Source organism: Pseudorasbora parva, chromosome 8, assembly GCF_024679245.1.
Source record: "Pseudorasbora parva isolate DD20220531a chromosome 8, ASM2467924v1, whole genome shotgun sequence".
Lineage (NCBI taxonomy): Eukaryota > Metazoa > Chordata > Actinopteri > Cypriniformes > Gobionidae > Pseudorasbora > Pseudorasbora parva.
The window spans coordinates 3609751-3633081 of record NC_090179.1 but is presented as its reverse complement, the minus strand read 5'-3'; the positions used below and the strand labels follow the sequence as shown (position 1 = coordinate 3633081).

General features: G+C 39.6%; 43 non-coding genes across 43 annotated transcripts; all 43 read right to left on the bottom strand.

The window, feature by feature from the left end:
- Nucleotides 1–27: 27 nt before the first annotated feature.
- trnat-agu (transfer RNA threonine (anticodon AGU)) lies at nucleotides 28–101 on the bottom strand. Its single transcript has one exon. It is a non-coding gene; the product is annotated as a tRNA-Thr (tRNA).
- A 541-nt stretch (nucleotides 102–642) lies between these two features.
- On the bottom strand, nucleotides 643–731 carry trnar-ucu (transfer RNA arginine (anticodon UCU)). Its single transcript is given in 2 exon segments — nucleotides 643–678; nucleotides 695–731. It is a non-coding gene; the product is annotated as a tRNA-Arg (tRNA).
- A 142-nt stretch (nucleotides 732–873) lies between these two features.
- Nucleotides 874–947, bottom strand: trnat-ugu (transfer RNA threonine (anticodon UGU)). Its single transcript has one exon. It is a non-coding gene; the product is annotated as a tRNA-Thr (tRNA).
- A 192-nt stretch (nucleotides 948–1139) lies between these two features.
- Nucleotides 1140–1213, bottom strand: trnat-agu (transfer RNA threonine (anticodon AGU)). Its single transcript has one exon. It is a non-coding gene; the product is annotated as a tRNA-Thr (tRNA).
- Nucleotides 1214–1754: 541 nt separating this feature from the next.
- trnar-ucu (transfer RNA arginine (anticodon UCU)) lies at nucleotides 1755–1843 on the bottom strand. The gene is given in 2 exon segments: nucleotides 1755–1790; nucleotides 1807–1843. It is a non-coding gene; the product is annotated as a tRNA-Arg (tRNA).
- A 142-nt stretch (nucleotides 1844–1985) lies between these two features.
- On the bottom strand, nucleotides 1986–2059 carry trnat-ugu (transfer RNA threonine (anticodon UGU)). The gene has a single exon. It is a non-coding gene; the product is annotated as a tRNA-Thr (tRNA).
- A 191-nt stretch (nucleotides 2060–2250) lies between these two features.
- On the bottom strand, nucleotides 2251–2324 carry trnat-agu (transfer RNA threonine (anticodon AGU)). Its single transcript has one exon. It is a non-coding gene; the product is annotated as a tRNA-Thr (tRNA).
- Nucleotides 2325–2865: 541 nt separating this feature from the next.
- trnar-ucu (transfer RNA arginine (anticodon UCU)) lies at nucleotides 2866–2954 on the bottom strand. The gene is given in 2 exon segments: nucleotides 2866–2901; nucleotides 2918–2954. It is a non-coding gene; the product is annotated as a tRNA-Arg (tRNA).
- A 142-nt stretch (nucleotides 2955–3096) lies between these two features.
- On the bottom strand, nucleotides 3097–3170 carry trnat-ugu (transfer RNA threonine (anticodon UGU)). The gene has a single exon. It is a non-coding gene; the product is annotated as a tRNA-Thr (tRNA).
- Nucleotides 3171–3361: 191 nt separating this feature from the next.
- On the bottom strand, nucleotides 3362–3435 carry trnat-agu (transfer RNA threonine (anticodon AGU)). Its single transcript has one exon. It is a non-coding gene; the product is annotated as a tRNA-Thr (tRNA).
- Nucleotides 3436–3976: 541 nt separating this feature from the next.
- trnar-ucu (transfer RNA arginine (anticodon UCU)) lies at nucleotides 3977–4065 on the bottom strand. The gene is given in 2 exon segments: nucleotides 3977–4012; nucleotides 4029–4065. It is a non-coding gene; the product is annotated as a tRNA-Arg (tRNA).
- A 142-nt stretch (nucleotides 4066–4207) lies between these two features.
- On the bottom strand, nucleotides 4208–4281 carry trnat-ugu (transfer RNA threonine (anticodon UGU)). Its single transcript has one exon. It is a non-coding gene; the product is annotated as a tRNA-Thr (tRNA).
- Nucleotides 4282–4472: 191 nt separating this feature from the next.
- On the bottom strand, nucleotides 4473–4546 carry trnat-agu (transfer RNA threonine (anticodon AGU)). The gene has a single exon. It is a non-coding gene; the product is annotated as a tRNA-Thr (tRNA).
- Nucleotides 4547–5087: 541 nt separating this feature from the next.
- Nucleotides 5088–5176, bottom strand: trnar-ucu (transfer RNA arginine (anticodon UCU)). Its single transcript is given in 2 exon segments — nucleotides 5088–5123; nucleotides 5140–5176. It is a non-coding gene; the product is annotated as a tRNA-Arg (tRNA).
- Nucleotides 5177–5318: 142 nt separating this feature from the next.
- On the bottom strand, nucleotides 5319–5392 carry trnat-ugu (transfer RNA threonine (anticodon UGU)). Its single transcript has one exon. It is a non-coding gene; the product is annotated as a tRNA-Thr (tRNA).
- A 209-nt stretch (nucleotides 5393–5601) lies between these two features.
- On the bottom strand, nucleotides 5602–5675 carry trnat-agu (transfer RNA threonine (anticodon AGU)). Its single transcript has one exon. It is a non-coding gene; the product is annotated as a tRNA-Thr (tRNA).
- Nucleotides 5676–6216: 541 nt separating this feature from the next.
- Nucleotides 6217–6305, bottom strand: trnar-ucu (transfer RNA arginine (anticodon UCU)). Its single transcript is given in 2 exon segments — nucleotides 6217–6252; nucleotides 6269–6305. It is a non-coding gene; the product is annotated as a tRNA-Arg (tRNA).
- Nucleotides 6306–6447: 142 nt separating this feature from the next.
- Nucleotides 6448–6521, bottom strand: trnat-ugu (transfer RNA threonine (anticodon UGU)). The gene has a single exon. It is a non-coding gene; the product is annotated as a tRNA-Thr (tRNA).
- A 170-nt stretch (nucleotides 6522–6691) lies between these two features.
- Nucleotides 6692–6765, bottom strand: trnat-agu (transfer RNA threonine (anticodon AGU)). The gene has a single exon. It is a non-coding gene; the product is annotated as a tRNA-Thr (tRNA).
- Nucleotides 6766–7306: 541 nt separating this feature from the next.
- trnar-ucu (transfer RNA arginine (anticodon UCU)) lies at nucleotides 7307–7395 on the bottom strand. Its single transcript is given in 2 exon segments — nucleotides 7307–7342; nucleotides 7359–7395. It is a non-coding gene; the product is annotated as a tRNA-Arg (tRNA).
- Nucleotides 7396–7537: 142 nt separating this feature from the next.
- Nucleotides 7538–7611, bottom strand: trnat-ugu (transfer RNA threonine (anticodon UGU)). Its single transcript has one exon. It is a non-coding gene; the product is annotated as a tRNA-Thr (tRNA).
- A 191-nt stretch (nucleotides 7612–7802) lies between these two features.
- trnat-agu (transfer RNA threonine (anticodon AGU)) lies at nucleotides 7803–7876 on the bottom strand. Its single transcript has one exon. It is a non-coding gene; the product is annotated as a tRNA-Thr (tRNA).
- A 540-nt stretch (nucleotides 7877–8416) lies between these two features.
- On the bottom strand, nucleotides 8417–8505 carry trnar-ucu (transfer RNA arginine (anticodon UCU)). The gene is given in 2 exon segments: nucleotides 8417–8452; nucleotides 8469–8505. It is a non-coding gene; the product is annotated as a tRNA-Arg (tRNA).
- Nucleotides 8506–8647: 142 nt separating this feature from the next.
- On the bottom strand, nucleotides 8648–8721 carry trnat-ugu (transfer RNA threonine (anticodon UGU)). The gene has a single exon. It is a non-coding gene; the product is annotated as a tRNA-Thr (tRNA).
- Nucleotides 8722–8911: 190 nt separating this feature from the next.
- On the bottom strand, nucleotides 8912–8985 carry trnat-agu (transfer RNA threonine (anticodon AGU)). Its single transcript has one exon. It is a non-coding gene; the product is annotated as a tRNA-Thr (tRNA).
- Nucleotides 8986–12109: 3124 nt separating this feature from the next.
- trnar-ucu (transfer RNA arginine (anticodon UCU)) lies at nucleotides 12110–12198 on the bottom strand. Its single transcript is given in 2 exon segments — nucleotides 12110–12145; nucleotides 12162–12198. It is a non-coding gene; the product is annotated as a tRNA-Arg (tRNA).
- Nucleotides 12199–12340: 142 nt separating this feature from the next.
- On the bottom strand, nucleotides 12341–12414 carry trnat-ugu (transfer RNA threonine (anticodon UGU)). The gene has a single exon. It is a non-coding gene; the product is annotated as a tRNA-Thr (tRNA).
- An 805-nt stretch (nucleotides 12415–13219) lies between these two features.
- On the bottom strand, nucleotides 13220–13308 carry trnar-ucu (transfer RNA arginine (anticodon UCU)). The gene is given in 2 exon segments: nucleotides 13220–13255; nucleotides 13272–13308. It is a non-coding gene; the product is annotated as a tRNA-Arg (tRNA).
- Nucleotides 13309–13450: 142 nt separating this feature from the next.
- On the bottom strand, nucleotides 13451–13524 carry trnat-ugu (transfer RNA threonine (anticodon UGU)). Its single transcript has one exon. It is a non-coding gene; the product is annotated as a tRNA-Thr (tRNA).
- Nucleotides 13525–13715: 191 nt separating this feature from the next.
- Nucleotides 13716–13789, bottom strand: trnat-agu (transfer RNA threonine (anticodon AGU)). Its single transcript has one exon. It is a non-coding gene; the product is annotated as a tRNA-Thr (tRNA).
- A 541-nt stretch (nucleotides 13790–14330) lies between these two features.
- Nucleotides 14331–14419, bottom strand: trnar-ucu (transfer RNA arginine (anticodon UCU)). Its single transcript is given in 2 exon segments — nucleotides 14331–14366; nucleotides 14383–14419. It is a non-coding gene; the product is annotated as a tRNA-Arg (tRNA).
- Nucleotides 14420–14561: 142 nt separating this feature from the next.
- On the bottom strand, nucleotides 14562–14635 carry trnat-ugu (transfer RNA threonine (anticodon UGU)). Its single transcript has one exon. It is a non-coding gene; the product is annotated as a tRNA-Thr (tRNA).
- A 191-nt stretch (nucleotides 14636–14826) lies between these two features.
- trnat-agu (transfer RNA threonine (anticodon AGU)) lies at nucleotides 14827–14900 on the bottom strand. Its single transcript has one exon. It is a non-coding gene; the product is annotated as a tRNA-Thr (tRNA).
- Nucleotides 14901–15441: 541 nt separating this feature from the next.
- trnar-ucu (transfer RNA arginine (anticodon UCU)) lies at nucleotides 15442–15530 on the bottom strand. Its single transcript is given in 2 exon segments — nucleotides 15442–15477; nucleotides 15494–15530. It is a non-coding gene; the product is annotated as a tRNA-Arg (tRNA).
- Nucleotides 15531–15672: 142 nt separating this feature from the next.
- Nucleotides 15673–15746, bottom strand: trnat-ugu (transfer RNA threonine (anticodon UGU)). The gene has a single exon. It is a non-coding gene; the product is annotated as a tRNA-Thr (tRNA).
- An 806-nt stretch (nucleotides 15747–16552) lies between these two features.
- trnar-ucu (transfer RNA arginine (anticodon UCU)) lies at nucleotides 16553–16641 on the bottom strand. The gene is given in 2 exon segments: nucleotides 16553–16588; nucleotides 16605–16641. It is a non-coding gene; the product is annotated as a tRNA-Arg (tRNA).
- Nucleotides 16642–16783: 142 nt separating this feature from the next.
- Nucleotides 16784–16857, bottom strand: trnat-ugu (transfer RNA threonine (anticodon UGU)). The gene has a single exon. It is a non-coding gene; the product is annotated as a tRNA-Thr (tRNA).
- A 191-nt stretch (nucleotides 16858–17048) lies between these two features.
- trnat-agu (transfer RNA threonine (anticodon AGU)) lies at nucleotides 17049–17122 on the bottom strand. The gene has a single exon. It is a non-coding gene; the product is annotated as a tRNA-Thr (tRNA).
- An 895-nt stretch (nucleotides 17123–18017) lies between these two features.
- Nucleotides 18018–18091, bottom strand: trnat-ugu (transfer RNA threonine (anticodon UGU)). Its single transcript has one exon. It is a non-coding gene; the product is annotated as a tRNA-Thr (tRNA).
- Nucleotides 18092–18282: 191 nt separating this feature from the next.
- trnat-agu (transfer RNA threonine (anticodon AGU)) lies at nucleotides 18283–18356 on the bottom strand. The gene has a single exon. It is a non-coding gene; the product is annotated as a tRNA-Thr (tRNA).
- A 541-nt stretch (nucleotides 18357–18897) lies between these two features.
- Nucleotides 18898–18986, bottom strand: trnar-ucu (transfer RNA arginine (anticodon UCU)). Its single transcript is given in 2 exon segments — nucleotides 18898–18933; nucleotides 18950–18986. It is a non-coding gene; the product is annotated as a tRNA-Arg (tRNA).
- Nucleotides 18987–19128: 142 nt separating this feature from the next.
- trnat-ugu (transfer RNA threonine (anticodon UGU)) lies at nucleotides 19129–19202 on the bottom strand. Its single transcript has one exon. It is a non-coding gene; the product is annotated as a tRNA-Thr (tRNA).
- A 191-nt stretch (nucleotides 19203–19393) lies between these two features.
- trnat-agu (transfer RNA threonine (anticodon AGU)) lies at nucleotides 19394–19467 on the bottom strand. Its single transcript has one exon. It is a non-coding gene; the product is annotated as a tRNA-Thr (tRNA).
- Nucleotides 19468–23331: the final 3864 nt, after the last annotated feature.

The window sequence follows — 23331 nt, the reverse complement described above, 5'->3', positions numbered from 1 at the left end:
TGAATACTAGTAGAAGCCACACATTTTAGGCACTGCTGGGATTCGAACCCAGGATCTCCTGTTTACTAGACAGGCGCTTTAACCAACTAAGCCACAGCGCCAGGTACTTACTTTGGTTTGATACTTTTGTATTCAAAGTCTAAAAGAGGTAGCATGTCAGGAAAAGAGCTGATTAAGTCATGATTAGGTTCCTTTGAAGTTAGAGGATTATTTCCAAAAGCTGAAAAGTGTGCATGCTTCTATTGAGTAATAAGGGAATGTCTCAAATCATTTCATTTTGGTTAAAATCTCTCAATATTCGTGTCTCAAATGTGTTGTGAACCTCCATTTACAATAAATCTAAACTCTGTTTAAGCTAGCAGAAATGGAAAGCATTTCTTGCTAGGTAGGTGGCCATCAATTGGCAGTAGCAGTTTTTGGCCTAAACCAGTGTTTTTCAAACCATTCTTGTTATATTCCTTTTTTAAAAATGGGGACTTGACGTGAGCTAATTAGTAGAGTATTCTGTAATCTGAGCTGGGTGTGTCCAACAGGGGAAATAAGACGAAGAGGAAAGGTAGGCTTCTGAAATACTTCATGTCCGAAAAGGTTTAAGCATATGCTTGTCCAACACAAAGATATCTGAGCAAAAGTTTTTATGGATGACTCTGGTGGGACTCGAACCCACAGCCTTTGAATACCTCCATTCACAACCTAGAAGTCCAATGCGCTATCCATTGCGCCACAGAGCCACAACAACACACTTTCCAAGGCACTATGCCTTGTCCAGCACTTCTTAGCTTTCCAGTTCTTCCTTGCTGATACACACTGTTCAGCATGTAAAGACTTTCAAATGTGAAAAGTTTAAAAGTGCTCCCACATATCCTGTGGCATAGGCACTGCTGGGATTTGAACCCAGGATCTCCTGTTTACAAGACAGGCGCTTTGACCAACTAAGCCACAGCGCCAGCTGTCACGCAAAGCATTTTGTTGGTATATAAAGCCTTAAAGAGGTAGCACATCTTGAAAACAGCTGATAACCTCATGAAAGATTTTCCCTTTGAGCCTTTATTCACAACCTAGAAGTCCAGAAGGTGTGTCCTGTAGAGACTTTTACATCTGAAAAGTTTGGATGAATACTAGTAGAAGGCACACATTTTAGGCACTGCTGGGATTCGAACCCAGGATCTCCTGTTTACTAGACAGGCGCTTTAACCAACTAAGCCACAGCGCCAGGTACGTACTTTGGTTTGATACTTTTGTATTCAAAGTCTAAAAGAGGTAGCATGTCAGGAAAAGAGCTGATTAAGTCATGATTAGGTTCCTTTGAAGTTAGAGGATTATTTCCAAAAGCTGAAAAGTGTGCAGGCTTCTATTGAGGAATAAGGGAATGTCTCAAATCATTTCATTTTGGTTAAAATCTCTCAATACTCGTGTCTTAAATGTGTTGTGAACCTCCATTTACAATAAATCTAAACTCTGTTTAAGCTAGCAGAAATGGAAAGCATTTCTTGCTAGGTAGGTGGCCATCAATTGGCAGTAGCAGTTTTTGGCCTAAACCAGTGTTTTTCAAACCATTCTTGTTATATTCCTTTTTTAAAAATGGGGACTTGACGTGAGCTAATTAGTAGAGTATTCTGTAATCTGAGCTGGGTGTGTCCAACAGGGGAAATAAGACGAAGAGGAAAGGTAGGCTTCTGAAATACTTCATGTCCGAAAAGGTTTAAGCATATGCTTGTCCAACACAAAGATATCTGAGCAAAAGTTTTTATGGATGACTCTGGTGGGACTCGAACCCACAGCCTTTGAATACCTCCATTCACAACCTAGAAGTCCAATGCGCTATCCATTGCGCCACAGAGCCACAACAACACACTTTCCAAGGCACTATGTCTTGTCCAGCACTTCTTAGCTTTCCAGTTCTTCCTTGCTGATACACACTGTTCAGCATGTAAAGACTTTCAAATGTGAAAAGTTTAAAAGTGCTCCCACATATCCTGTGGCATAGGCACTGCTGGGATTTGAACCCAGGATCTCCTGTTTACAAGACAGGCGCTTTGACCAACTAAGCCACAGCGCCAGCTGTAATGCAAAGCATTTTGTTGGTATATAAAGCCTTAAAGAGGTAGCACATCTTGAAAACAGCTGATTACCTCATGAAAGTTTTCCCTTTGAGCCTTTATTCACAACCTAGAAGTCCAGAAGGTGTGTCCTGTAGAGACTTTTACATCTGAAAAGTTTGGATGAATACTAGTAGAAGCCACACATTTTAGGCACTGCTGGGATTCGAACCCAGGATCTCCTGTTTACTAGACAGGCGCTTTAACCAACTAAGCCACAGCGCCAGGTACGTACTTTGGTTTGATACTTTTGTATTCAAAGTCTAAAAGAGGTAGCATGTCAGGAAAAGAGCTGATTAAGTCATGATTAGGTTCCTTTGAAGTTAGAGTATTATTTCCAAAAGCTGAAAAGTGTGCAGGCTTCTATTGAGGAATAAGGGAATGTCTCAAATCATTTCATTTTGGTTAAAATCTCTCAATACTCGTGTCTTAAATGTGTTGTGAACCTCCATTTACAATAAATCTAAACTCTGTTTAAGCTAGCAGAAATGGAAAGCATTTCTTGCTAGGTAGGTGGCCATCAATTGGCAGTAGCAGTTTTTGGCCTAAACCAGTGTTTTTCAAACCATTCTTGTTATATTCCTTTTTTAAAAATGGGGACTTGACGTGAGCTAATTAGTAGAGTATTCTGTAATCTGAGCTGGGTGTGTCCAACAGGGGAAATAAGACGAAGAGGAAAGTTAGGCTTCTGAAATACTTCATGTCCGAAAAGGTTTAAGCATATGCTTGTCCAACACAAAGATATCTGAGCAAAAGTTTTTATGGATGACTCTGGTGGGACTCGAACCCACAGCCTTTGAATACCTCCATTCACAACCTAGAAGTCCAATGCGCTATCCATTGCGCCACAGAGCCACAACAACACACTTTCCAAGGCACTATGCCTTGTCCAGCACTTCTTAGCTTTCCAGTTCTTCCTTGCTGATACACACTGTTCAGCATGTAAAGACTTTCAAATGTGAAAAGTTTAAAAGTGCTCCCACATATCCTGTGGCATAGGCACTGCTGGGATTTGAACCCAGGATCTCCTGTTTACAAGACAGGCGCTTTGACCAACTAAGCCACAGCGCCAGCTGTCACACAAAGCATTTTGTTGGTATATAAAGCCATAAAGAGGTAGCACATCTTGAAAACAGCTGATAACCTCATGAAAGTTTTCCCTTTGAGCCTTTATTCACAACCTAGAAGTCCAGAAGGTGTGTCCTGTAGAGACTTTTACATCTGAAAAGTTTGTATGAATACTAGTAGAAGGCACACATTTTAGGTACTCCTGGGATTCGAACCCAGGATCTCCTGTTTACTAGACAAGCGCTTTAACCAACTAAGCCACAGCGCCAGGTACGTACTTTGGTTTGATACTTTTGTATTCAAAGTCTAAAAGAGGTAGCATGTCAGGAAAAGAGCTGATTAAGTCATGATTAGGTTCCTTTGAAGTTAGAGGATTATTTCCAAAAGCTGAAAAGTGTGCAGGCTTCTATTGAGGAATAAGGGAATGTCTCAAATCATTTCATTTTGGTTAAAATCTCTCAATACTCGTGTCTTAAATGTGTTGTGAACCTCCATTTACAATAAATCTAAACTCTGTTTAAGCTAGCAGAAATGGAAAGCATTTCTTGCTAGGTAGGTGGCCATCAATTGGCAGTAGCAGTTTTTGGCCTAAACCAGTGTTTTTCAAACCATTCTTGTTATATTCCTTTTTTAAAAATGGGGACTTGACGTGAGCTAATTAGTAGAGTATTCTGTAATCTGAGCTGGGTGTGTCCAACAGGGGAAATAAGACGAAGAGGAAAGGTAGGCTTCTGAAATACTTCATGTCCGAAAAGGTTTAAGCATATGCTTGTCCAACACAAAGATATCTGAGCAAAAGTTTTTATGGATGACTCTGGTGGGACTCGAACCCACAGCCTTTGAATACCTCCATTCACAACCTAGAAGTCCAATGCGCTATCCATTGCGCCACAGAGCCACAACAACACACTTTCCAAGGCACTATGCCTTGTCCAGCACTTCTTAGCTTTCCAGTTCTTCCTTGCTGATACACACTGTTCAGCATGTAAAGACTTTCAAATGTGAAAAGTTTAAAAGTGCTCCCACAAATCCTGTGGCATAGGCACTGCTGGGATTTGAACCCAGGATCTCCTGTTTACAAGACAGGCGCTTTGACCAACTAAGCCACAGCGCCAGCTGTCACATAAAGCATTTTGTTGGTATATAAAGCCTTAAAGAGGTAGCACATCTTGAAAACAGCTGATTACCTCATGAAAGTTTTCCCTTTGAGCCTTTATTCACAACCTAGAAGTCCAGAAGGTGTGTCCTGTAGAGACTTTTACATCTGAAAAGTTTGTATGAATACTAGTAGAAGGCACACATTTTAGGCACTCCTGGGATTCGAACCCAGGATCTCCTGTTTACTAGACAAGCGCTTTAACCAACTAAGCCACAGCGCCAGGTACGTACTTTGGTTTGATACTTTTGTATTCAAAGTCTAAAAGAGGTAGCATGTCAGGAAAAGAGCTGATTAAGTCATGATTAGGTTCCTTTGAAGTTAGAGGATTATTTCCAAAAGCTGAAAAGTGTGCAGGCTTCTATTGAGGAATAAGGGAATGTCTCAAATCATTTCATTTTGGTTAAAATCTCTCAATACTCGTGTCTTAAATGTGTTGTGAACCTCCATTTACAATAAATCTAAACTCTGTTTAAGCTAGCAGAAATGGAAAGCATTTCTTGCTAGGTAGGTGGCCATCAATTGGCAGTAGCAGTTTTTGGCCTAAACCAGTGTTTTTCAAACCATTCTTGTTATATTCCTTTTTTAAAAATGGGGACTTGACGTGAGCTAATTAGTAGAGTATTCTGTAATCTGAGCTGGGTGTGTCCAACAGGGGAAATAAGACGAAGAGGAAAGGTAGGCTTCTGAAATACTTCATGTCCGAAAAGGTTTAAGCATATGCTTGTCCAACACAAAGATATCTGAGCAAAAGTTTTTATGGATGACTCTGGTGGGACTCGAACCCACAGCCTTTGAATACCTCCATTCACAACCTAGAAGTCCAATGCGCTATCCATTGCGCCACAGAGCCACAACAACACACTTTCCAAGGCACTATGCCTTGTCCAGCACTTCTTAGCTTTCCAGTTCTTCCTTGCTGATACACACTGTTCAGCATGTAAAGACTTTCAAATGTGAAAAGTTTAAAAGTGCTCCCACAAATCCTGTGGCATAGGCACTGCTGGGATTTGAACCCAGGATCTCCTGTTTACAAGACAGGCGCTTTGACCAACTAAGCCACAGCGCCAGCTGTCACATAAAGCATTTTGTTGGTATATAAAGCCTTAAAGAGGTAGCACATCTTGAAAACAGCTGATTACCTCATGAAAGTTTTCCCTTTGAGCCTTTATTCACAACCTAGAAGTCCAGAAGGTGTGTCCTGTAGAGACTTTTACATCTGAAAAGTTTGGATGAATAGTAGTAGAACGCACACATTTCTTCTACTAGCAGTGTAGAAGGCACTGCTGGGATTCGAACCCAGGATCTCCTGTTTACTAGACAGGCGCTTTAACCAACTAAGCCACAGCGCCAGGTACTTACTTTGGTTTGATACTTTTGTATTCAAAGTCTAAAAGAGGTAGCATGTCAGGAAAAGAGCTGATTAAGTCATGATTAGGTTCCTTTGAAGTTAGAGGATTATTTCCAAAAGCTGAAAAGTGTGCAGGCTTCTATTGAGGAATAAGGGAATGTCTCAAATCATTTCATTTTGGTTAAAATCTCTCAATACTCGTGTCTCAAATGTGTTGTGAACCTCCATTTACAATAAATCTAAACTCTGTTTAAGCTAGCAGAAATGGAAAGCATTTCTTGCTAGGTAGGTGGCCATCAATTGGCAGTAGCAGTTTTTGGCCTAAACCAGTGTTTTTCAAACCATTCTTGTTATATTCCTTTTTTAAAAATGGGGACTTGACGTGAGCTAATTAGTAGAGTATTCTGTAATCTGAGCTGGGTGTGTCCAACAGGGGAAATAAGACGAAGAGGAAAGGTAGGCTTCTGAAATACTTCATGTCCGAAAAGGTTTAAGCATATGCTTGTCCAACACAAAGATATCTGAGCAAAAGTTTTTATGGATGACTCTGGTGGGACTCGAACCCACAGACTTTGAATACCTCCATTCACAACCTAGAAGTCCAATGCGCTATCCATTGCGCCACAGAGCCACAACAACACACTTTCCAAGGCACTATGCCTTGTCCAGCACTTCTTAGCTTTCCAGTTCTTCCTTGCTGATACACACTGTTCAGCATGTAAAGACTTTCAAATGTGAAAAGTTTAAAAGTGCTCCCACATATCCTGTGGCATAGGCACTGCTGGGATTTGAACCCAGGATCTCCTGTTTACAAGACAGGCGCTTTGACCAACTAAGCCACAGCGCCAGCTGTCACACAAAGCATTTTGTTGGTATATAAAGCCTTAAAGAGGTAGCACATCTTGAAACTTTTCCCTTTGAGCCTTTATTCACAAACTAGAAGTCCAGAAGGTGTGTCCTGTAGAGACTTTTACATCTGAAAAGTTTGGATGAATACTAGTAGAAGGCACACATTTTAGGCACTGCTGGGATTCGAACCCAGGATCTCCTGTTTACTAGACAGGCGCTTTAACCAACTAAGCCACAGCGCCAGATACTTACTTTGGTTTGATACTTTTGTATTCAAAGTCTAAAAGAGATAGCATGTCAGGAAAAGAGCTGATTAAGTCATGATTAGGTTCCTTTGAAGTTAGAGGATTATTTCCAAAAGCTGAAAAGTGTGCAGGCTTCTATTGAGGAATAAGGGAATGTCTCAAATCATTTCATTTTGGTTAAAATCTCTCAATACTCGTGTCTCAAATGTGTTGTGAACCTCCATTTACAATAAATCTAAACTCTGTTTAAGCTAGCAGAAATGGAAAGCATTTCTTGCTAGGTAGGTGGCCATCAATTGGCAGTAGCAGTTTTTGGCCTAAACCAGTGTTTTTCAAACCATTCTTGTTATATTCCTTTTTTAAAAATGGGGACTTGACGTGAGCTAATTAGTAGAGTATTCTGAAATCTGAGCTGGGTGTGTCCAACAGGGGAAATAAGACGAAGAGGAAAGGTAGGCTTCTGAAATACTTCATGTCCGAAAAGGTTTAAGCATATGCTTGTCCAACACAAAGATATCTGAGCAAAAGGTTTTATGGATGACTCTGGTGGGACTCGAACCCACAGCCTTTGAATACCTCCATTCACAACCTAGAAGTCCAATGCGCTATCCATTGCGCCACAAAGCCACAAGAATATGCTTTCCAAGGCACTATGCCTTGTCCAGCACTTCTTAGCTTTCCAGTTCTTCCTTGCTGATACACACTGTTCAGCATGTAAAGACTTTCAAATGTGAAAAGTTTAAAAGTGCTCCAACATATCCTGTGGCATAGGCACTGCTGGGATTTGAACCCAGGATCTCCTGTTTACAAGACAGGCGCTTTGACCAACTAAGCCACAGCGCCAGCTGTAATGCAAAGCATTTTGTTGGTATATAAAGCCTTAAAGAGGTAGCACATCTTGAAAACAGCTGATTACCTCATGAAAGTTTTCCCTTTGAGCCTTTATTCACAACCTAGAAGTCCAGAAGGTGTGTCCTGTAGAGACTTTTACATCTGAAAAGTTTGGATGAATACTAGTAGAAGCCACATATATTAGGCACTGCGGTGATTCGAACCCAGGATCTCCTGTTTACTAGACAGGCGCTTTAACCAACTAAGCCACAGTGCCAGGTACTTCCTTAGGTTTGATACTTTTGTATTCAAAGTCTAAAAGAGGTAGCATGTCAGGAAAAGAGCTGATTAAGTCATGATTAGGTTCCTTTGAAGTTAGAGGATTATTTCCAAAAGCTGAAAAGTGTGCAGGCTTCTATTGAGGAATAAGGGAATGTCTCAAATCATTTCATTTTGGTTAAAATCTCTCAATACTCGTGTCTCAAATGTGTTGTGAACCTCCATTTGCAATAAATCTAAACTCTGTTTAAGCTAGCAGAAATGGAAGTCATTTCTTGCTAGGTAGGTGGCCATCAATTGGCAGTAGCATTTTTTGGCCTAAACCAGTGTTTTTCAAACCATTCTTGTTATATTCCTTTTTTAAAAATGGGGACTTGACGTGAGCTAATTAGTAGAGTATTCTGAAATCTGAGCTGGGTGTGTCCAACAGGGGAAATAAGACGAAGAGGAAAGGTAGGCTTCTGAAATACTTCATGTCCCAAAGGTTTAAGCATATGCTTGTCCAACACAAAGAAATCCGAGCAAAAGTTTTTATGGATGACTCTGGTGGGACTCGAACCCACAGCCTTTGAATACCTCCATCCACAACCTAGAAGTCCAATGCGCTTTCCATTGTGCCACAGAGCCACAAGAACACACTTTCCAAGGCACTATGCCTTGTCCAGCACTTCTTAGCTTTCCAGTTCTTCCTTGCTGATACACACTGTTCAGCATGTAAAGACTTTCAAATGTGAAAAGTTTAAAAGTGCTCCCACATATCCTGTGGCATAGGCACTGCTGGGATTTGAACCCAGGATCTCCTGTTTACAAGACAGGCGCTTTGACCAACTAAGCCACAGCGCCAGCTGTAATACAAAGCATTTTTTTGGTATATAAAGCCTTAAAGAGGTAGCACATCTTGAAAACAGCTGATTACCTCATGAAAGTTTTCCCTTTGAGCCTTTATTCACAACCTAGAAGTCCAGAAGGTGTGTCCTGCAGAGACTTTTACATCTGAAAATTTTGGATGACTATAGTAGAAGCCACACAAATTACGCACTGCTGGGATTCGAACCCAGGATCTCCTGTTTACTAGACAGGCGTTTTAACAAACTAAGCCACAGCGCCAGGTACTTACCCTGGTTTGATACTTTTGTATTCAAAGTCTAAAAGAGGTAGCATGTCAGGAAAAGAGCTGATTAAGTCATGATTAGGTTCCTTTGAAGTTAGAGGATTATTTCCAAAAGCTGAAAAGTGTGCAGGCTTCTATTGAGGAATAAGGGAATGTCTCAAATCATTTCATTTTGGTTAAAATCTCTGGTAACACTTTACTTGAAAGGGTGTGCATAAGACTGACATGACACCTTCATAATCATGACATGACACGTGTCATGAATATGAAGGAGTTTTTATGCATGTTTATGACAACTGTCATTAAGTGTCATTCGCTTAATTATGTCATTTTTAATGCAATGATGACATTTCGGAGTTGTCTTTGTTATGACAACTTGACATAAACCAATACATCATAACCTGTCAGTGTCTTTGTCATGACAACTTGACATTACCAAGACAACATAACCTGTCATAAACAGACATGAAATGACATAGCAGATTAATTATTAAATTTAAGAAACTACTTAGCTTTTTGGGTTTACATTACATTAGTTGCTAGGCAACGTGGGGGAGAGGATGCTGGCGTTGTCTGTTCGCCGCTTCTCCACCCACAAATCATGTTAACTTTACTATTAAATTTAGATGTTATTTTATTTTCTTATGTTTGTGACTAGTCTAACAGAGCTACTATTGGGACTGTTGCTGATTGGTGGCAGCCACTGAGAGGACGTTGTTTTTTCACCGCTTCTCTTCTGTTTTTGTTTGAATTTGTGGTTGGTTTTGGTTTGAAGGACATTTGATGTTGCTCGCTGCGGCTGCTCTCTCTTCTGGGTGTCGGCTGCTCACTGGTGGTCTCCCTCGGGCTTGAACTGCATGGTGGCTGAAGTTTGCTCCATGCTAGCGTCATCAACGTCCGGCATGATGTTGAGATGTAATTTTTACTTGTTATTCATGTATTGTTATTTTTTCCCTTTGTTGCACTTTGAGATTCTTCGGAATGAAAAGTGCGTTATAAATAAAATCTATTATTATTATTATTATTATTATTATTATTATTATTATTATTATTATTATTATTAAACTGTCATGTGGTTGGTTTTGACGTTGGCTGTCATTAGGCTATTATAATGTCATGATTTTTTTATAAATTTAATTTGTCATTTACATGTCATTAAGTGTCAATACTCTGTCAAAATATTTTATAACATTGTCATGAATATATTTCTTGACCTAAACTACAGTGGTACAAGTTGAATTTGTCATTAACATGTCATTAAGTGTCAATACTGTGTCAAATTATTTCATAACAGTGTCATATATTTCTTGACCTAAACTACAGTGGTACAAGTTGAATTTGTCATTAACATGTCATTTAGTGTCAATACTCTGTCAAATTATTTTATAACAGTGTCATGAATATTTAGCTTGACCTGAAATATGGCATCATAGAGGAAATCGTACAGAGTCATTAAAAACTATTAATATAACTCAAAATGATAGCGTGGCATAGACATATAAACCTATGGTGGCACCACTGGTAATGTGTACGCTGTAACAGTTGTTGACAGAGCCTCAGTCAGGTTAGTTTGTTTAGGTGTTTAATGTCAATTTAGTTTGCAGTAAGTAAAAACAATTCACTACAACGTTATTTTGGGTTTAATATACTTTATTTAAACTTTCGCTCACTCTTTAATGAATAGTTTGAGTTTATTCTCACCATTCCGTTTGTTATGGTGGAGTCCCGTGTGCTGGTGCACCGTCTAAAGTGGTTCGGGCGGAAACGTTGGCCCTATATATAATGTTCCGGCCTAGGCTCTACCCGCAAACATTCCTTGTTCAGCCCGGGGTGGGGCTCTAAAGACTATTTCTCTTATTTTTATACATCGGAAGATAATTTATAAAGTGAAGTCATTTGGCAAAGTGTTATTTTTCTGTGTTTGTTTATGTGTGTATATGATGTTTATATATATATATGTTTATTTTGTGTAATGGCCATTATTTGTGTACGTGTTTTCCCCTTTTTGCGTTAATTGGTGCTGGTCACCTGTGTATAAATTCATGCCTTGTGTTTTTAAGAGTCAGTTCTGTGAGAGGGCAGGTCTTAAAAATTAAATGATTGATTTTATTTCTCGAACTCCTTTTCATATTTTTAAGACATTTGAAATTGTCTATTATCTAACCTTCTGTTGAAGCTGGTGGAGGAAACTTAAAAAATAAAATAAAACATTGTGAACTGAAAATATTAATGATGCTGTTATTAAAAAATAATTTGACAGCGTATTAACACCTAATTACATTTTACTGACAAATTAAACTTTTGCCACTGAAAAAAATGTATGACATTATAATGGCCTCAGTCAACATCAAAACCAACCACATAACAGTTTAAGGTTAACCCTATAAGCTAAGTAAGTTTCTTAAATTTGATAATCTGTTATGTTATGTTTATGACAGGTTATGTTGTCTTTGTAATGTCAAGTTGTCATGACAAAGACACTGACAGGTTATGATGTATTGGTTTATGTCAAGTTGTCTCCGAAATGTCATCATTGCGCTAAAAATGACATAATTAAGCGAATGACACTTAATGACAGTTGTCATAAACATGCATTAAAAACTCCTTCATATTCATGACACGTGTCATGTCATGATTATGAAGGTGTCATGTCAGTCTTATGCACACCCCTTCAAGTAAAGTGTTACCATTTCCAAAAGCTGAAAAGTGTGCAGGCTTCTATTGAGGAATAAGGGAATGTCTCAAATCATTTCATTTTGGTTAAAATCTCTCAATACTCGTGTCTCAAATGTGTTGTGAACCTCCATTTACAATAAATCTAAACTCTGTTTAAGCTAGCAGAAATGGAAAGCATTTCTTGCTAGGTAGGTGGCCATCAATTGGCAGTAGCAGTTTTTGGCCTAAACCAGTGTTTTTCAAACCATTCTTGTTATATTCCTTTTTTAAAAATGGGGACTTGACGTGAGCTAATTAGTAGAGTATTCTGAAATCTGAGCTGGGTGTGTCCAACAGGGGAAATAAGACGAAGAGGAAAGGTAGGCTTCTGAAATACTTCATGTCCCAAAGGTTTAAGCATATGCTTGTCCAACACAAAGATATCTGAGCAAAAGGTTTTATGGATGACTCTGGTGGGACTCGAACCCACAGCCTTTGAATACCTCCATTCACAACCTAGAAGTCCAATGCGCTATCCATTGCGCCACAGAGCCACAAGAATACGCTTTCCAAGGCACTATGCCTTGTCCAGCACTTCTTAGCTTTCCAGTTCTTCCTTGCTGATACACACTGTTCAGCATGTAAAGACTTTCAAATGTGAAAAGTTTAAAAGTGCTCCCACATATCCTGTGGCATAGGCACTGCTGGGATTTGAACCCAAGATCTCCTGTTTACAAGACAGGCGCTTTGACCAACTAAGCCACAGCGCCAGCTGTAATACAAAGCATTTTTTTGGTATATAAAGCCTTAAAGAGGTAGCACATCTTGAAAACAGCTGATTACCTCATGAAAGTTTTCCCTTTGAGCCTTTATTCACAACCTAGAAGACCAGAAAGTCTGTCCTGTAGAGACTTTTACATCTGAAAATTTTGGATGACAATAGTAGAAGCCACACATATTACGCACTGCTGGGATTCGAACACAGGATCTCCTGTTTACTAGACAGGCGTTTTAACAAACTAAGCCACAGGGCCAGGTACTTAACCTGGTTTGATACTTTTGTATTCAAAGTCTAAAAGAGGTAGCATGTCAGGAAAAGAGCTGATTAAGTCATGATTAGGTTCCTTTGAAGTTAGAGGATTAATTCCAAAAGCTGAAAAGTGTGCAGGATTCTATTTAGGAATAAGGGAATGTCTCAAATCATTTCATTTTGGTTAAAATCTCTCAATACTCGTGTCTCAAATGTGTTGTGAACCTCCATTTACAATAAATCTAAACTCTGTTTAAGCTAGCAGAAATGGAAAGCATTTCTTGCTAGGTAGGTGGCCATCAATTGGCAGTAGCAGTGTTTGGCCTAAACCAGTGTTTTTTAAACCATTCTTGTTATATTCCTTTTTTAAAAATGGGGACTTGACGTGAACTAATTAGTAGAGTATTCTGTAATCTGAGCTGGGTGTGTCCAACAGGGTAAATAAGACGAAGAGGAAAGGTAGGCTTCTGAAATACTTCATGTCCGAAAAGGTTTAAGCATATGCTTGTCCAACACAAAGATATCTGAGCAAAAGTTTTTATGGATGACTCTGGTGGGACTCGAACCCACAGCCTTTGAATACCTCCATTCACAACCTAGAAGTCCAATGCGCTATCCATTGCGCCACAGAGCCACAAGAACACACTTTCCAAGGCACTATGCCTTGTCCAGCACTTCTTAGATTTCCAGTTCTTCCTTGCTGATACACACTGTTCAGCATGTAAAGACTTTCAAATGTGAAAAGTTTAAAAGTGCTCCCACATATCCTGTGGCATAGGCGCTGCTGGGATTTGAACCCAGGATCTCCTGTTTACAAGACAGGCGCTTTGACCAACTAAGCGACAGCGCCAGCTGTAATGCAAAGCATTTTGTTGGTATATAAAGCCTTAAAGAGGTAGCACATCTTGAAAACAGCTGATTACCTCATGAAAGTTTTCCCTTTGAGCCTTTATTCACAACCTAGAAGTCCAGAAGGTGTGTCCTGTAGAGACTTTTACATCTGAAAAGTTTGGATGAATACTAGTAGAAGCCACACATATAAGGAACTGCTGGGATTCGAACCCAGGATCTCCTGTTTACTAGACAGGCGCTTTAACCAACTAAGCCACAGCGCCAGGTACTTACTTTGGTTTGATACTTTTGTATTCAAAGTCTAAAAGAGGTAGCATGTCAGGAAAAGAGCTGATTAAGTCATGATTAGGTTCCTTTGAAGTTAGAGGATTATTTCCAAAAGCTGAAAAGGGTGCAGGCTTCTATTGAGGAATAAGGGAATGTCTCAAATCATTTCATTTTGGTTAAAATCTCTCAATACTCGTGTCTCAAATGTGTTGTGAACCTCCATTTACAATAAATCTAAACTCTGTTTAAGCTAGCAGAAATGGAAAGCATTTCTTGCTAGGTAGGTGGCCATCAATTGGCAGTAGCAGTTTTTGGCCTAAACCAGTGTTTTTAAAACCATTCTTGTTATATTCCTTTTTTAAAAATGGGGACTTGACGTGAGCTAATTAGTAGAGTATTCTGTAATCTGAGCTGGGTGTGTCCAACAGGGGAAATAAGACGAAGAGGAAAGGTAGGCTTCTGAAATACTTCATGTCCAAAAAGGTTTAAGCATATGCTTGTCCAACACAAAGATATCTGAGCAAAAGTTCTTATGGATGACTCTGGTGGGACTCGAACCCACAGCCTTTGAATACCTCCATTCACAACTTAGAAGTCCAATGCGCTATCCATTGCGCCACAGAGCCACAAGAACAAACTTTCCAAGGCACTATGCCTTGTCCAGCACTTCTTAGCTTTCCAGTTCTTCCTTGCTGATACACACTGTTCAGCATGTAAAGACTTTCAAATGTGAAAAGTTTAAAAGTGCTCCCACATATCCTGTGGCATAGGCACTGCTGGGATTTGAACCCAGGATCTCCTGTTTACAAGATAGGCGCTTTTACCAACTAAGCGACAGCGCCAGCTGTAATACAAAGCATTTTTTTGGTGTATAAAGCCTTGAAGAGGTAGCACATCTTGAAAACAGCTGATTACCACATGAAAGTTTTCCCTTTGAGCCTTTATTCACAACCTAGAAGTCCAGAAGGTGTGTCCTGTAGAGACTTTTACATCTGAAAAGTTTGGATGAATACTAGTAGAAGCCACATATATTAGGCACTGCTGGGATTCGAACCCAGGATCTCCTGTTTACTAGACAGGCGTTTTAACAAACTAAGCCACAGCGCCAGGTACTTACCCTGGTTTGATACTTTTGTATTCAAAGTCTAAAAGAGGTAGCATGTCAGGAAAAGAGCTGATTAAGTCATGATTAGGTTCCTTTGAAGTTAGAGGATTATTTCCAAAAGCTGAAAAGTGTGCAGGCTTCTATTGAGGAATAAGGGAATGTCTCAAATCATTTTATTTTGGTTAAAATCTCTCAATACTCGTGTCTCAAATGTGTTGTGAACCTCCATTTACAATAAATCTAAACTCTGTTTAAGCTAGCAGAAATGGAAAGCATTTCTTGCTAGGTAGGTGGCCATCAATTGGCAGTAGCAGTTTTTGCCCTAAACCAGTGTTTTTCAAACCATTCTTGTTATATTCCTTTTTTAAAAATGGGGACTTGACGTGAGCTAATTAGTAGAGTATTCTGTAATCTGAGCTGGGTGTGTCCAACAGGGGAAATAAGATGAAGAGGAAAGGTAGGCTTCTGAAATACTTCATGTCCGAAAAGGTTTAAGCATATGTTTGTCCAACACAAAGATATCTGAGCAAAAGTTCTTATGGATGACTCTGGTGGGACTCGAACCCACAGCCTTTGAATACCTCCATTCACAACCTAGAAGTCCAATGCGCTATTCATTGCGCCACAGAGCCACAAAAACACACTTTCCAAGGCACTATGCCTTGTCCAGCACTTCTTAGCTTTCCAGTTCTTCCTTGCTGATACACACTGTTCAGCATGTAAAGACTTTCAAATGTGAAAAGTTTAAAAGTGCTCCCACATATCCTGTGGCATAGGCACTGCTGGGATTTGAACCCAGGATCTCCTGTTTACAAGACAGGCGCTTTGACCAACTAAGCCACAGCGCCAGCTGTAATACAAAGCATTTTTTTTGGTATATAAAGCCTTAAAGAGGTAGCACATCTTGAAAACAGCTGATTACCTCATGAAAGTCTTCCCTTTGAGCCTTTATTCACAACCTAGAAGTCCAGAAGGTGTGTCCTGTAGAGACTTTTACATCTGAAAAGCTTGGATGACTATAGTAGGAGCCACACATATTACGCACTGCTGGGATTCGAACCCAGGATCTCCTGTTTACTAGACAGGCGTTTTAACAAACTAAGCCACAGGGCCAGGTACTTACCCTGGTTTGATACTTTTGTATTCAAAGTCTAAAAGAGGTAGCATGTCAGGAAAAGAGCTGATTAAGTCATGATTAGGTTCCTTTGAAGTTAGAGGATTATTTCCAAAAGCTGAAAAGTGTGCAGGCTTCTATTGAGGAATAAGGGAATGTCTCAAATCATTTCATTTTGGTGAAAATCTCTCAATACTCGTGTCTCAAATGTCTTGTGAACCTCCATTTACAATAAATCTAAACTCTGTTTAAGCTAGCAGAAATTGAAAGCATTTCTTCCTAGGTAGGTGGCCATCAATTGGCAGTAGCAGTCTTTGGCCTAAACCAGTGTTTTTCAAACCATTCTTGTTATATTCCTTCTTTAAAAATGGGGACTTGACGTGAGCTAATTAGTAGAGTATTCTGTAATCTGAGCTGGGTGTGTCCAACAGGGGAAATAAGATGAAAAGGAAAGGTAGGCTTCTGAAATAGTTCATGTCCGAAAAGGTTTAAGCATATGCTTGTCCAACACAAAGATATCGGAGCAAAAGTTGTTATGCATGACTCTGGTGGGACTCGAACCCACAGCCTTTGAATACCTCCATTCACAACCTAGAAGTCCAATGCGCTATCCATTGCGCCACAGAGCCACAAGAACACACTTTCCAAGGCACTACGCCTTGTCCAGCATTACTTAGCTTTCCAGTTCTTCCTGGCTGATACACACTGTTCAGCATGTAAAGACTTTCAAATGTGAAAAGTTTAAAAGTGCTCCCACATATCCTATGGCATAGGCACTGCTGGGATTTGAACCCAGGATCTCCTGTTTACAAGACAGGCGCTTTGACCAACTAAGCCACAGCGCCAGCTGTAATACAAAGCATTTTGTTGGTATATAAAGCCTTAAAGAGGTAGCACATCTTGAAATCAGCTGATTAACTCATGAAAGTTTTCCCTTTGAGCCTTTATTCACAACCTAAAAGTCCAGAAGGTGTGTCCTGTAGAGACTTTTACATCTGAAAAGTTTGGATGACTACTTGTAGAAGCCACACATATAAGGAACTGCTGGGATTTGAACCCAAGATCTCCTGTTTACTAGACAGGCGCTTTAACCAACTAAGCCACAGCGCCAGGTACTTTCTTTGGTTTGATGCTTTTGTATTCAAAGTCTAAAAGAGGTAGCATGTCAGGAAAAGAGCTGATTAAGTCATGATTAGGTTCCTTTGAAGTTAGAGGATTATTTCCAAAAGCTGAAAAGTGTGCAGGCTTCTATTGAGGAATAAGGGAATGTCTCAAATCATTTCATTTTGGTTAAAATCTCTCAATACTCGTGTCTCAAATGTGTTGTGAACCTCCATTTACAATAAATCTAAACTCTGTTTAAGCTAGCAGAAATGGAAAGCATTTCTTGCTTGTTAGGTGGCCATCAATTGGCAGTAGCAGTTTTTGGCCTAAACCAGTGTTTTTCAAACCATTCTTGTTATATTTCTTCTTTAAAAATGGGGACTTGACGTGAGCTAATTAGTAGAGTATTCTGTAATCTGAGCTGGGTGTGTCCAACAGGGGAAATAAGACGAAGAGGAAAGGTAGGCTTCTGAAATACTTCATGTCCCAAAGGTTTAAGCATATGCTTGTCCAACACAAAGATATTGGAGCAAAAGTTGTTATGCATGACTCCGGTGGTACTCGAACACACAACCTTTCAATTCCTCCTTTCACAACTTAGAAGTCCAATGCGCTATCCATTGCGCCACAGAGCCACAAAAACACACTTTCCAAGGCACTACGCCTTGTCCAGCATTACTTAGCTTTCCAGTTCTTCCTTGCTGATACACACTGTTCAGCATGTAGACTTTCAAATGTGATAAAAGGTTAAATGAGCAATTGTGGTATAGGCACACTTCAAAGAACTATTGCAATTGCAGAACTTCTTAGATTTCCAGTTTTGCTCAGATACACAGTGTACGTCATGCAAAGACTTTCACATGTGAAAAGTTTAAAACTGCTTCCACATATCCTGTGGCATAGGCACTGCTGGGATTTGACCCCAGGATCTCCTGTTTACAAGACAGGCGCTTTGACCAACTAAGCCACAGCGCCAGCTGTATTACAATGCATTTTGTTGGTATATAAAGCCTTAAAGAGGGAGCACATCTTGAAAACAGCTGATTACCTCATGAAAGTTTTCTCTTTGAGCCTTTATTCACAACCTAGAGGTCCAGAAGGTGTGTCCTGTAGAGACTTTTACATCTGAAAAGTTTGCATTACTACTAGTAGAAGCCACACATATTAGGCACTGCTGGGATTCAAACCAAGGATCTCCTGTTTACTAGACAGGCGCTTTAACCAACTAAGCCACAGCGCCAGGTACTTACCCTGGTTTAATACTTTTGTATTCAAAGTCTAAAAGAGGTAGCATGTCAGGAAATGAGCTGATTAAGTCATGATTAGGTTCCTTTGAAGTTAGAGGATTATTTCCAAAAGCTGAAAAGTGTGCAGGCTTCTATTGAGGAATAAGGGAATGTCTCAAATCATTTCATTTTCGTTAAACTCTCTCAATACTCGTGTCTTAAATGTGTTGTGAACCTCCATTTACAATAAATCTAAACTCTGTTTAAGCTAGCAGAAATGGAAAGCATTTCTTGCTAGGTAGGTGGCCATCAATTGGCAGTAGCAGTTTTTGGCCTAAACCAGTGTTTTTCAAACCATTCTTGTTATATTCCTTTTTTAAAAATGGGGACTTGACGTGAGCTAATTAGTAGAGTATTCTGTAATCTGAGCTGGGTGTGTCCAACAGGGGAAATAAGATGAAGAGGAAAGGTAGGCTTCTGAAATACTTCATGTCCGAAAAGGTTTAAGCATATGTTTGTCCAACACAAAGATATCTGAGCAAAAGTTCTTATGGATGACTCTGGTGGGACTCGAACCCACAGCCTTTGAATACCTCCATTCACAACCTAGAAGTCCAATGCGCTATTCATTGCGCCACAGAGCCACAAGAACACACTTTCCAAGGCACTATGCCTTGTCCAGCACTTCTTAGCTTTCCAGTTCTTCCTTGCTGATACACACTGTTCAGCATGTAAAGACTTTCAAATGTGAAAAGTTTAAAAGTGCTCCCACATATCCTGTGGCATAGGCACTGCTGGGATTTGAACCCAGGATCTCCTGTTTACAAGACAGGCGCTTTGACCAACTAAGCCACAGCACCAGCTGTAACACAAATCATTTTGTTGGTATATAAAGCCTTAAAGAGGGAGCACATCTTGAAAACAGCTGATTACCTCATGAAAGTTTTCCCTTTGAGCCTTTATTCACAACCTAGAAGTCCAGAAGGTGTGTCCTGTAGAGACTTTTACCTCTGAAAAGTTTGGATGACTACTTGTAGAAGCCACACATATTAGACACTGCTGGGATTCGAACCCAGGATCTCCTGTTTACTTGACAGGCGCTTTAACCAACTAAGCCACAGCGCCTAGTCCCAGATAGCACACATACGTCGGGCCGATGTCGGCGCGATGCACAAAGTTCCATCGGAAAGACATCGTTCAGAGAGCGTTTGCTAATTGGGACAAAGTCGCCGAGACATCGGCATTTGATCGCGAATGCTGTCCGGCCAACGTGTGGACGATGCAAAACAGCAAATCCTGGCCACTATTCATGGGCTTTCTAGGACCTTTATTTATTTAGGTCAAACCTTTCGGGTTACACCCAGATAGCACACTGGCATAGAATCAACGTTACACTCACGGCATTAAAGACCAACGTCAGACACTCCATTCAAAACATCAATTTACGCAGATGATTTACTTACCTTATGCTGAATGACGTTGATGTCAGTTGAGTGAAACACGATGTTGATTTCAGTTTGGTTCAGTTTGGTACAGTTAACGTTAACACATTTTTCTGTTTTAAAAATAGCAAATACTTAATACTAATAAGATACATTAGCCTGTTTATGCAATAATCACACAAAATTCAGTTAACATTGTTTAATATTTACAGAGCAGTTACAGATAGCCTACATGTTTAGAGCAATTTGTGACAAGCCCAGTGACATTGTCACATTTTCTTCTCTATTTAATTTTTATACAAAATGAATGATTAATGTAAAATATAAATAATTGATGCATTAACTAAATTGGAAAAATATATTAGGGATGTCACAATTCTTAATATAATATTGAACCATTCGGTACGACACCCTTGGATCAGTAGGCGCTTGTGTATTGCATTAATTTCTGTGCATTTTATTTCCCAATGAGTCTATGCTGATATGAGCAAAATATCCAATCACGATGCACTAAAGTTAGGGGGTGTTTAGCCACGGATGCAATGCTGGTGTCTTAGAGCGGTGAAGTGAGGCTGCAGGGCGCACCACCATCTTTTAAACCTGTGGTGTGGGTGGGGTGTGCGATATAGAGTTAAAGAGTTAGTTCACCCAAAAATTAACCCAATAAATTCTGTCATAATTCCTCATGTGGTTGGACACCGGTCAGACCTCCGTTCATCTTCACACACAGATGAAGATATTAGTGTTGAAATCCGATGATTTGATTTGATTTAATGGTTTATTTGAAAGGGAACAGTGCAATTTCATAAAACACATGAACAAACATGGTTAAAAAGCCAGAATTAGCCAAAAGGCTATTTTTCATCTGTAGTCCCCTGGCCAAGATGTAAAAAAGCAATTAAATACATATAAAAATATGTATCAGATTGCTCAGAAAGGCCTTCATTGACACCAATGTCATTTCCTCTCTCAAGACCCATAAAGGCACTAAAGACGGCGTTACAAAGCCCATCTCACTACAGTGGCTCTATAATCATTTATGATAGTAAAGTAGTAAGTAAGGTAGTACTTTTTCAAAGTTCAGGAACTTTCGAGGGCGGGACTTGGGCGCTGAACATGCTGATTGGTTGAGCTCACGCAGCATTTTATTTCAACCGCGCGTTCATCTCAGCCATCTTACGTGCAATGTCTGTAATAGCTGATAATAATATACATTATCATTTTAAATTTAGCTTTACAAGCTTTCTGAATATGCTGCATGCTGCTGAATCTGCATATTAGTGCTCTTTTCTGTCGTTGTTAATTACCTCTTTAGTAAACCTATACATAACCAGCAAAAGCAGCACATTTTGAATCTCTTCCATACTCGTTATTAATTTTTTTTCACCATGTAAACGACCTGACCGATTACTTTTAAGTGTGCGTTCTTACATGACGTGACAGCGCGCTCATGTTGACAAGAGAGGGGTAAACTTTTTATTTCGTAAGTTATGAAAATAATGGAATAATGACAGTATATTGCCCCAGGCAGTTTTTACTTTAACTGCGCCTGACAGAAGATTTTTTTTTTCTGAGATGATTATTACACTTTACAACAAATAAATAGCTTATATAATACTGTATTAGTCCTGGTGGCCATTAAGAGCTGCTATGGCTACAGTTAACACACTCCAGCTGCTGGAGAAAACACCGTTGACATTTTTGATGCAGCAGACAAACTGCATGTGACAAAATGATTGCGATTGAAAGTCATCACATGTAAACACCAGATCGGTTTAGATAACGTTCAGTAAACAGTCCCCTAAATCTTTCAATCGGTATACACAAAAATGATTACTGTCCGACACTGATGGAGGAGCAGTCGCGCAGTAGGTTACATCACCGGACTAATATGCCTAATCTTCCCGAAACTTTAGATCGCGGTCGAAACGCAGACAGCTGCAGGTTTGGGGGGGGGAGAAAAGTTCCTGTAAAAAAGTTCCTGGTACAAATTGTTCCGGGTAATTTTGGTGGAAACGGGGCTTAAGAGTGTGTCATCTTTCTCGACTGTATGGAGTTCACTTAAGGCATATACAGACTATCTGCTTGGATACTCATTAAGATGGACATGTTGACATACTTCTTGTGCGAGTTTGTCCGTTTAAGCGCAAGACTTGTAAGAGAACTCAATATTTGAGACGTGCTGTGAGACGTGCGTGCTCTCGGATGATGCACAGAGACAGATCTTCTCAAAGCGCGCCAGAGTTCTCATTCGTGTCTTCTGGCTCTACACGCGGGTGATGAAGGTGAAAATGACTGGTTTTTCTTTTATTATCACTGTTGTTGTAGTGTATAACTGAGGAGCCAGTACATGTATCCATCGACAGGATAATTTAATAAACAAAGCATAATTTTCAAGTTATAACCCATATTATATAGTTCGGCCATATTGTTTAGGTGATGAAAGTCTTTCGGCAGAAAGCCGAAAATTTGGTGCATCCCTACTAAATAATGACTTCTATAGTGATGGGTGATTTTAAAACACTTCTTCCTGAAGCATCGGAGCATATCGATTCATGATTCGGATTGCGTGTCAAACCGCCAAACTGCTGAAATCACGTGACTTTGACGATCCGAATCATGATTCGATACTGATTCATAACGGTTCGAAGCATAAGGAAGCGGTGTTTTGAAATCAGCCATCACTATATAAGTCGATATTTTGCTTTTTTTGGTGGACAAAAACTATTCTCATCACTTCATAAAATTAGTGTAGAACCACTGTAGTGAGATTTTTCATTTTTGGGTGAACTAACCCATTAAATTCATATAACAAGATTATAACAGATAATTCCATTAGATTTTGAAAAATGTAATTCAATTTTGTGGAAAAGTTTTCCTTAATTTAAGTTCGTTCAACAGCTTTGTTTTTGAGTGTATTTTCCAGACTAACAATGTAACATTAAACCTATCAAAATAAATTAAAGGGATAGTTCACCCAAAAATGAAAATGTGATGTTTATCTACTGACCCGCAGGGCATCTGAGATGTCGGTGTGTGTGTTTTTTCAGTAGAACTCAAATGAAGATTTTTAACTCAACCGTTGCTCGTATAATGCATGTCAATAGGGTGTATTGACATGCATTATATGAGCGATATTAATCCATATTAAACCCTGTGGTTTGTGGCTACACATCGAAACGATCGGTTTCTGTGATAAACACAACTGTATTTGTAATTTTTTTACCTCATATAAGACGAAACTCATTTAGGATGAGTAGGTCAAAATCCCGGCGCAAACGTAGATGCCTTATTCGACGATCCATGCAGGCACTAATAAGGCATATATCTATGATCGCACCGGGTTTTGACCTTCTTAGATAGAACTAATGACGTTGGGAATACTAGATGAGATTCGTCTGATATGAGGTAAAAAATAACACAAATACTGTTGTGCTTTTCACAGAAAGTGATCGTTTTGTGTCTTAAGACATCAATGTGTCGCCACAAGCCGCTGTGTTTAATATGGATTCATATGTCTGTGTGTTTTTTACTCTCATAGAAATAC